Source organism: Miscanthus floridulus, chromosome 7, assembly GCF_019320115.1.
Source record: "Miscanthus floridulus cultivar M001 chromosome 7, ASM1932011v1, whole genome shotgun sequence".
NCBI classification, from domain to species: Eukaryota; Viridiplantae; Streptophyta; class Magnoliopsida; order Poales; family Poaceae; genus Miscanthus; species Miscanthus floridulus.
The window spans coordinates 104453171-104462387 of NC_089586.1; the positions used below are offsets into that span (position 1 = coordinate 104453171).

A 9217-nucleotide genomic window follows, 5' to 3' on the forward strand; every position below is an offset into this window, starting at 1 on the left:
TAGGTACAACAACATGACATTCTATCTAGATCCACCAAAAAATGTTTTACTCCTACACTGGGAGTAAACACCAAAAATATTCTTGATAGAATATCCACCAAATAAATGCTCCAAGTTCTTGTTGTTATCTCTCAAAAGTTTTGTTGCATAAAAGAAGCATGTGGCTATGCAAAAGTTATTCATAAAAAAGGAGATGAGAAAAAATGGATAAGTGTCTGAGATATTGAAAACAATGGTTACTTTGATGCTCGCCTAAAAAAAGGGAAAGATGAATAAGATAGCCCATATTTTCTTGCAAAGTTGTTTCTAAGTTTCCGGAAAGAGATATGTTTTCACAGAGCATAGTAGAAATAGGTTAGCCACCAAATATATCCACCATATATATATAACCCATACACATGCACATCTTGATTTGATTGTATAACTCAACTCCCTTTGGATCCGAGGTTTGACTTTACAATATATGTATTGCAAGTATGCTCTTTCATGCTTTTTCCACTCCTATGAGCTCCACATAAGCTTTAGTTGTAGGAAAAGGAAGGCATAACACCACTTTTACCTTAGTGAGGATCCACAAATACCACATATATTGAGAGACTTGAGGGTGTCATACAATATAAGCTCTGAGTTTTATTTTGAAAATCTATAAAAACTCTAGAATAATGGTTGAACAAAGAACTTGAGACATAGTGCTTGATTTTATCATTCTATCTTTCAATTGCTCAAGACCCAAGTGAAGGCTGAGAAGCCCCATGGTTGAAGGTAATATGGGTATAACTAGTTAGGCTAGGTCTAGAGGGAGGCAAGCAGCTTCGCTTGGATTCCCAATCTTGTCAAGAGCATGGTTCCGTATAATCTTTGTACCCTCTCTCTTTTGTACCTCCATTATTTTTATATGCTAGTTACAATTGTTATGACAATATTAGTATTCATCTTATTCATATTCTTCGTTATAATGATCATTGTCTACTTGGATTATATGCTTAGTACAATTAGATTATCATCATGTTCGTGCATAAGTTCATATAGCGCTCACTCTAAGGTACCATGGGTGAGTGGTCAGCATTGTGTAAGCGTGGTGCTTATATGTTGTTTACCTGTGGATACACCCTATATTCTGGGTCATGTGGTAGATCATGGATATGACACTCCCATTGAGTCATTTGTAGTCCACTTCCTGAATATAGGCGCACATAGGGTCGATTACGAAGGAAGAACAAGCTCTGTTCTTAATCTTCCTTCGTAATATCCCTTTTGTGTAGATATGAAGATGATCTTAGCAATGACTACTAGGTATAATTGCACTAATTAATGTATATTTTGACTTGTAATTAAGAATGACTTAGGAATTATTCCTCTAATATTCTACCTGATCATGCTAATGCCATAGAAAGATGTACTCTGAGTTATTTATCATTATCATTGATCAATACGTATCATATATCTTATCCTATGACTTACACCTGTTATGAGTAGAACATTGGTTATGGTTTATTTCTCCATCAATAGTATAAGTTATCGATATATATTTGTGCGAGACCTTCTCTGTGATAAAAATATAAATAACGATACATGGAATACTCTTGGGTAAAGTGTTACAATGGTATATTATCTGTGCGCTTGCATATTCCTTTCATTTATACATATATATATTCTTCCTACTCACATAATTTAATAAAGAACTGCTTAGTATTATTCTAGTAGTAATGCTATGTAGTACCAATAAGCATCTCAGGCATCATCCCTAGGGATGACAACCTAGTAAAGTAATGTTAGGAGATATAGGTTTATAATAGGGTGACCACTTAAAATAAGTGTCACATTAATAAATACCAACAAGCATTTTTGGCGCTGTTGCCGGGGATAGATTTAAAATTCCGTTCTTAGTAGCGACGCTAAGAAATATCAACAAGCATTTTTGGCGCTGTTGCCAGGGAAGGTAGTTAGGCAAAGGAAATATTGATAAACTTATACTTATTGATGTGATCAAGTAAAACCTTTGACCTATACTTAGACAGGCTTACCCATGTTTTGTCTACTTGTGTATCTTATGTAGGGTAATGTATGACCGGTTTTGACCTTCCAACAAACTACGTTGAAGATCCAGAAGCATTAATCAGAAGGACTAGAGCCAAACTCAAGAAAGTTCTAGCTTTAGAATGAGAAGACAACCAGATAAGGTGAAGCTTAACACCTAAATTTGAAGCTATGGTTAACAGGACTCTCCATGAATTCTCTGCTCCAACTATGGCCAACATCCATACTGGACCGACAGTCAATATTGGAGATAATGGATTTGAGCTCAAGCCAACCCTCATCAACATGGTGCAAGCAAGCCAGTTTAGTGGAAAGGCACATGAAGATGCGAGTGCACATCTCCAACACTTCCTAGAGATCTATAGCACTTTCACCATCAAAGTAGTAACCTAAGATGCCATATTACTTCGCCTCTTCCCATTCTTACTCTTGGGGAAGGCAAAGCAATGGTTCTATGCTAACAAAGATAGAAATACTGCATGGGATAACTGCTCCACTGCCTTTCTAGCAAAGTTGTTTCCCATAGGAAAGACCAATGCTCTGCGTGGGACAATCTCAAGCTTTCAGCAACAACATGATGAATCTATCCCTAAGGCATGGGAACGTTTTCAAGATTACATCATGGAATATCCTCATCATGTGATGGAGAATTGGCTACTCAAGCAGACTTTCTACCATAGGTTGACCTACAGTACCCATGAGACTATGGATGCTACTGCCGATGGTGCATTCCTGTCACTCACCATACCAGCTGCAACAGCTCTTATGGAGAAGATGGCCTCCAACCAAGGTTGGAATGAAGAATGTCTTCAGACCCACAAGAGAGGTGGAGGTATGCATCAACTAAAGGAGGTAGACATGCTATCTACCAAGATGGACCTACTGATGAAGAAGCTTGAAGATCGAGCCAATGAGAAGCAAGAAGTCATTCACATTCATGATTCTCGAATGACATGTGAAGAATGTGGAAATACTGGGCATTCAGGGAACAACTATCCTAAAACTGAAGAGGATGTGAACTTTGTCAACAACAGCAACTACTTTCGTCCTCAATATAATCAAGGATGGAATCAGTAATAGAGATCGAACTACCAAGGTAATTACCAAGGTAACTATCAAGGTAATAATTTTAATAATTTCAATCAACCACCCTTGAGAGAATTAATTGCTGAACAATCCAAACTTATGGAGGGATTATCTAGAAAGGTAGCTACCAATGATAAAATTCTAGAGAACATAAATCATAGAATGGATAGCTTTGCTTCTGCCATTAAAAACCAACGTAGCTTTAATAAAATGATAGAATTACAAATAGCTCAGCTAGCAGCTGTTGTTCCTCCATCCGACAAAGGTAAGATTCTAGGGCAACCAAAAGATCTAGAAACTACAAACCTTGTCGATATTCACAATGCAACATACTACTGTATACAACCATCGATAGGAAGGTAGATAGACTATACCTTGCTAGAAAAGAAGAGCGATCCAGGGAGACCTGTCATCCCCATTGCCATTAACCTCATATTTTTCAAGAAGCTATCTATGACTTCAGAGCAAGTGTCAACATCATACCTAAGGTAATTTATGATCAAATTAATGAAGATACTTTATTGTACACAAACATGCGTTTGCAGCTTACAGATTAATCACTCTGTTACCCCAAGGGAGTTCTTGAAGATACCATGGTTCGAGTGGAACAATCATATGTTCCTATAGACTTTGTAGTTTTGGAAATAGATGAAGACGTAAGGGCACCCATTATTTTGGGCTGACCATTCCTAAGCACCACAAAAGCCATCATCTACGCAGACAGTGCCAAGATCTGCTTCATAATCAAGGATAGGAAGGAGAAGTTTTCTTTCAATAACCGTATCTTGCGATCTCTCAGACATCCACAAACGCCGTATCTGCCCAAAGAGACAATAGTGGCCAAGAAGAAGAACAACAGGAGAAGGAGGAAGAATAAGATCAGGCAGCCACAAGAAGAATTAGCCAACATAATCGATACACTTTGATCAGAGTACGACCACCTCCTCACTTCACCATTTCTTGCTAAGAAGGATGATCTAGGCGTACCAACGATTGAGTGTACCATTTATATGCCCATCATCCTTGGAAGACCGTTTCTCAACACTACCAACGCAATCATCTATGTCGGATCTAGACAAGTCCACTTCCAATTCTCTAGAGAAAAGGTGTGCTGTTATTTTAATAGTTATACCACTTATGAATAGTCCAAGAAGACCCGCTCTAGGAGGAGACATCGATCATCCCAAAACCAAAAGAATCAATCCCCAAAGAATGGATGGGAAGATGATGAAGAACCTATAGAAGTTGTGAAAGATGAACCTACTCCATCTAAGTCAAGTCCATAGACTAAGTAGGTAGGGAAAGAGAAGGTAACACCACCATTAGAGACACCATCACAAAATGTGCAGGCATCTAGGTCTCCATCATTGAGACTGGTTGATGCACCCAAAGAGTAAAGGCTTTTCTTCAGCCAACTCTTGTCTAGAGGACTAAAAAATCTAAACCCTGGCCGTGAGGTAACATCGGTAGTTATCCATATTTACTTTTTAGTATTGCATGAATTACTTTTCACTTTAGCATATTCATTTTTCAGCATTAGCATTGCATTTAGAAAAAGGAAGATAAAAAGTTTTATGACTGCGTTACATCATTGCATCATAAAGGCTAAGCCCCATGTGAAAAAATTTCTTTGTGTGTAAAACCCCAAGGGAGTATTCACTGTGGTGGCATATATATAAAAATAATATATATCATGCATGCTTATTATTCTTTCTGAATTATATAAATAAGGAAATCCATAAAGATATTAGAAAGATATCTTATTAAAAAACTGCCAAAATAGAAATCTATCTAAACCCCAAGGACAACAAATCTCTGAATGGCTGACCGCTAACCCCTTATCCTAATCTGTGCCACGAGTTTTGTTTTTCTTGTTGGAGTATTTTACAGGATGATCAAGAGTAAAGCCATCCATCCAAAGTACATTTTTCTAAACCGTTGCTACACCCACTGCACGAGGAACCCTACTTCTAGATGGATGAGAAAGACTTCTGCTGGTAGACTCACTCTAAGAAAGACCACGACAACATCCAGCTTGAGGGAGGAGCATTCCCCATGTATCTAGCTAAGTATTTCTTCCCCTTTTGGTTTTTACTATTTTTAAGTTTGCTATATAGTTGCTAAAAATAATAAAGAAATAAAAAGATGCATAATAAACTAAAAACAAAATAAAAAATTATCTTAGCTAGTTATATATATATATATATATTAAGGTGTGATCTTAAAATTTGAAAACAAAATAAAAAGTGTGTGTCTAGTTTTCTGTTTTTAGGAGCTAAATAAATGAACTCTGAGGATAATCTCTTGCAATGGAAATGATGAATAGTTGCTCTGTCGTAATTTCTTTCAAGTACCTAGTTTTCAGTCTTGAGTTCTCCTGAGTTTTGGATACGACTGTTTTAATATAAGAATTTACTTTGAACTTGAAACTCGTGGGTAGTATATGCTTGATCTAAGTCTAGGTAATTGACAGATATGATATGAGAAGGTCTGAGCTGTTGTTTATCTTGTTCCAAGTGACATTAAAGTTCTAGAGATTTATCTTTTAAAAAACATAAAAATGTTACATGATAAGCTCTTATATGATAAAGCTTGAATTCCTACCAAAGCCATATATGATATTTAGATTAGCAAAACCTCCACATATATGCTGCTTGCATTGCATTAAGTTTAGTCAAGCTTTGTTTACTCTTATGAGAGGTGTCATGCTCTTAAAATCAAGATCATGTACAACCACCCACATATGCACTATTCCTACACTGGGGATAGGTGCAACAACATGCCATTCCATCTAAATCCACCTAAAAATGTTTTACTCCTACACTAGGAGTAAACACCAAAAATATTCTTGATAGGATATCCACCAAATAAATGCTCCAAGTTCTTGTTGCTATCTCTCAAAAGTTTTGTTGCATAAAAGAAGCATGTGGCTATACAAAAGTTATTCATAAAAAAAGAGATGAGAAAAAATAGATAAGTGTCTGAGATATTAAAAACAATGGTTACTTAGATGACGGCCTAAAAAAAGGGAAACATGAATAAAATAGCCTATGTTTTCTTGCAAAGTTGTTTCTAAGTTTCAAGAAAGAGATATGTTTTCAAGGAGCATAGTAGAAATAGGTTAGCCACTAAATATTTCCACCATATATATATCATCCATACATATGCACATCTTGATTTGATTGTATGACTCAACTCTCTTTGGATCCGAGGTTTGACTTTACAATATATGTATTGCAAGTATGCTCTTTCATGTTTTTCCACTCCTATGAGCTCCACATAAGCTTTAGTTGTAGAAAAAGGAAGGGATAACACCGCTTTTACCTTGGTGAGGATCCACAAATACCACATATATTGAGAGACTTGAGAGTGTCATACAATGGAAGCTCTATGTTTTATTTTGAAAACCTACAAAAACTCTAGAATAATGGTTGAACAAAGAACTTGAGACATAGTGTTTGACTTGATCGTTCTATCTTTCAATTGCTCAAGACCTAAGCGAAGGCTGAGAAGCCCCATGGTTGAAGGTAATATGGATAAGTTTGAAAGTCAGATCGGTTTATTCTAATCTAGAGAAGAATTCTTGTTTGAATGCCTATGTTCTTTTAAGGAGTTGTGTCAATGTTTTCAAAATCCTTAAACTCCTAATCTATTTACTAAGTTTAGCTTTGGTAAGGGACTAGGAAAGGGTAAGCTTGGGAAAGTTTATTGATGGTAGTTAACAACCATTATAAACCATCAATATAACATGTAAAAGGGCATAAATATAATCAGCAATGAAGGTCTAGGGGTTTAAACTAACAAATTCCATGAGTTTTTGTGAATCTGTATTTTCTGTAGGGTTTATTCAGAAAACCGTCAAGGTGGACCTACATGTTAGATTTAATCAGGCTTATCCATAGCGAAACAAACACCAGAAAACTCTAGAAGACTCGAGAGGACTCTGCCTCGAGGCAGAAACACAGAGGCTGCCTACAGGCCGCCCGACCCCCTAGGCCAACCTGTTAGCCCCTCCTTCGAATGCTGGTTCTTCACCACCTCCTAGGTTGCATCTACGCCATTCTTTATGTCGGTTTGATCCAAGGGCTCATGTTGGACACTCCGGGCTATATATACCAACCCCTTCCACCCTAGGCATAATCATAAGTCATTTGAGAAGACAGAAACCCTAATCATCCTTAGAGCTCCACCATATTCTAGGGTATAGCTAGTTAGGCTAGGTCTAGAGGGAGGCAAGCAGGCTTCACTTGAATTCCTGATCTTATCAAGAGCATGGTTAAGTATAATCTTTGTACCCCCTCTCTTTTGTACCTCCATTATTTTTATATGCTAGTTACAATTGTTATGACAATATTAGTATTCATCTTATTCATGTTCTTCGTTATAATGATCATCGTCTATTTTGATTATATGCTTAGTATAATTAGATTATCATCATGTTCGTGCATAAGTTCATATAGCGCTCACTCTAAGGTACCATGGGTGAGTGGTCGACATTGTGTAAGCATGGTGCTTATACGTTGTTTACCTACGGATACACCCTATATTCTGGGTCATGTGGTAAATCACGGATGTGACACTTCTGTTAAGTCGTTTGTAGTCCACTCCCCGAATATAGGCGCACGTAGGGTCCGGTTACGAAGGAAGAACAAGCTCTGTTCTTAATCTTCCTTAGTAATATCCCTTATGTGTAGATATGAAGATGATATTAGCAATGACTACTAGGTATAATTGCACTAATTAATATATGCTTTGACTTGTAATTAAGAATGACTTAGGAATTATTCCTCTAATATTCTACCTAACCATGCTAATGCCATAGAAAGGAATACTCTGAGTTATTTATCATTATCATTGATCAATACTTATCATATATCTTATCTTGTGACTTACCCCTATTATGAGTAGAACATTGGTTATGATTTATTTCTCCATTAATAGTATAAGTTATCAATACATGTTCATGTCAGACCTTCCCTGTGGTAAAAATATAAATAACGATACCTAGAATACTCTCGAGTAAAGTGCTACAATGATATATTATCTTATATATATATATATTCTTCCTAGTTACATAATTTAATAAAGAACCGCTTAGTATTATTCTAGTAGTAATGCTATGTAGTACCAACAAACATCTCAGACATCATCACTAGGGATGACAACATAGTAAAGTAATGTTAGGAGATATAGGCTTATAATAGGGTGACTGCTTAGAACAAGTGACACGTTAATAAATACCAACAAACATTTTTGGTGCCATTGCCGGGCATAGATTTAAAACTCTATTCTTAGTAGCGACGCTAAGAAATATCAACAATCATACCTCTCTTTGTATAGGCGAGAGGGTAATGGCACGTATCTAGTCCAAGCCGGTTACAATAGAAGAGTCCTAGTCCTAGCTGGTTATAATAGAAGAGTCCTAGTCCTATCTGGTAAAAGATCTGTTGGGGTAAAAATATGGGGTGCTCCTATCTCAGTGGAGGGATATGAGTGGCGGTTGCAAAGATTTTCTAATTCTGCGGTCATGTCCCCTAAACACCTTCGAGATTTGTTCAACTCCAAGGTAAGGCATTGGTATGAGACATCTAGTGCTCAAATAAGCTCAAACATCTTACAGCTCTGGTTATCATCCTCATGTTCAGGATGTGGGTATAGGACTTCATTCACACTCCAGATGACTTGGTAAGGGAAGTAGGCAAAGGTATAGGAACAATTAAGCTCTGAGTATCTACGTCTAAGGCTGGTAAGGGCACTATAGGTACTGGCTTGGATTGTTGCTTTAGTAGAACTTCCAATACCAAAAAAGATGTGGGATCTTTCTAGCGAACTGATCATCAGACAAGGTTGCTGGAGAACACTAGCGTAGCATTCTACAAGATTAGGACCTATTTTGGTGGTGTAGACAATGTACTCCGGTGCGTAGGAGAAATTGGCACGCCACATGAGCCCCCGTAGCATAGCTAGAAATCATTCAGTTCCTTCATCCCTAGTCATGACGAATGGTATCCTTTGAGGCATCCTAAGAAAGCATAAGGATGAGTCAGAATTAACCTTTTTGACCAAATTAGACTTGAAATTAATTTGCATAGTT

General features: G+C 37.1%; 1 non-coding gene across 1 annotated transcript; it reads right to left on the minus strand.

Annotated features, from left to right (window-relative positions):
* Nucleotides 1-2572: 2572 nt before the first annotated feature.
* On the minus strand, nucleotides 2573-2681 carry LOC136468198 (small nucleolar RNA R71). The gene has a single exon (XR_010761732.1). It is a non-coding gene; the product is annotated as a small nucleolar RNA R71 (small nucleolar RNA).
* Between the last annotated feature and the right edge of the window lie 6536 nt (nucleotides 2682-9217).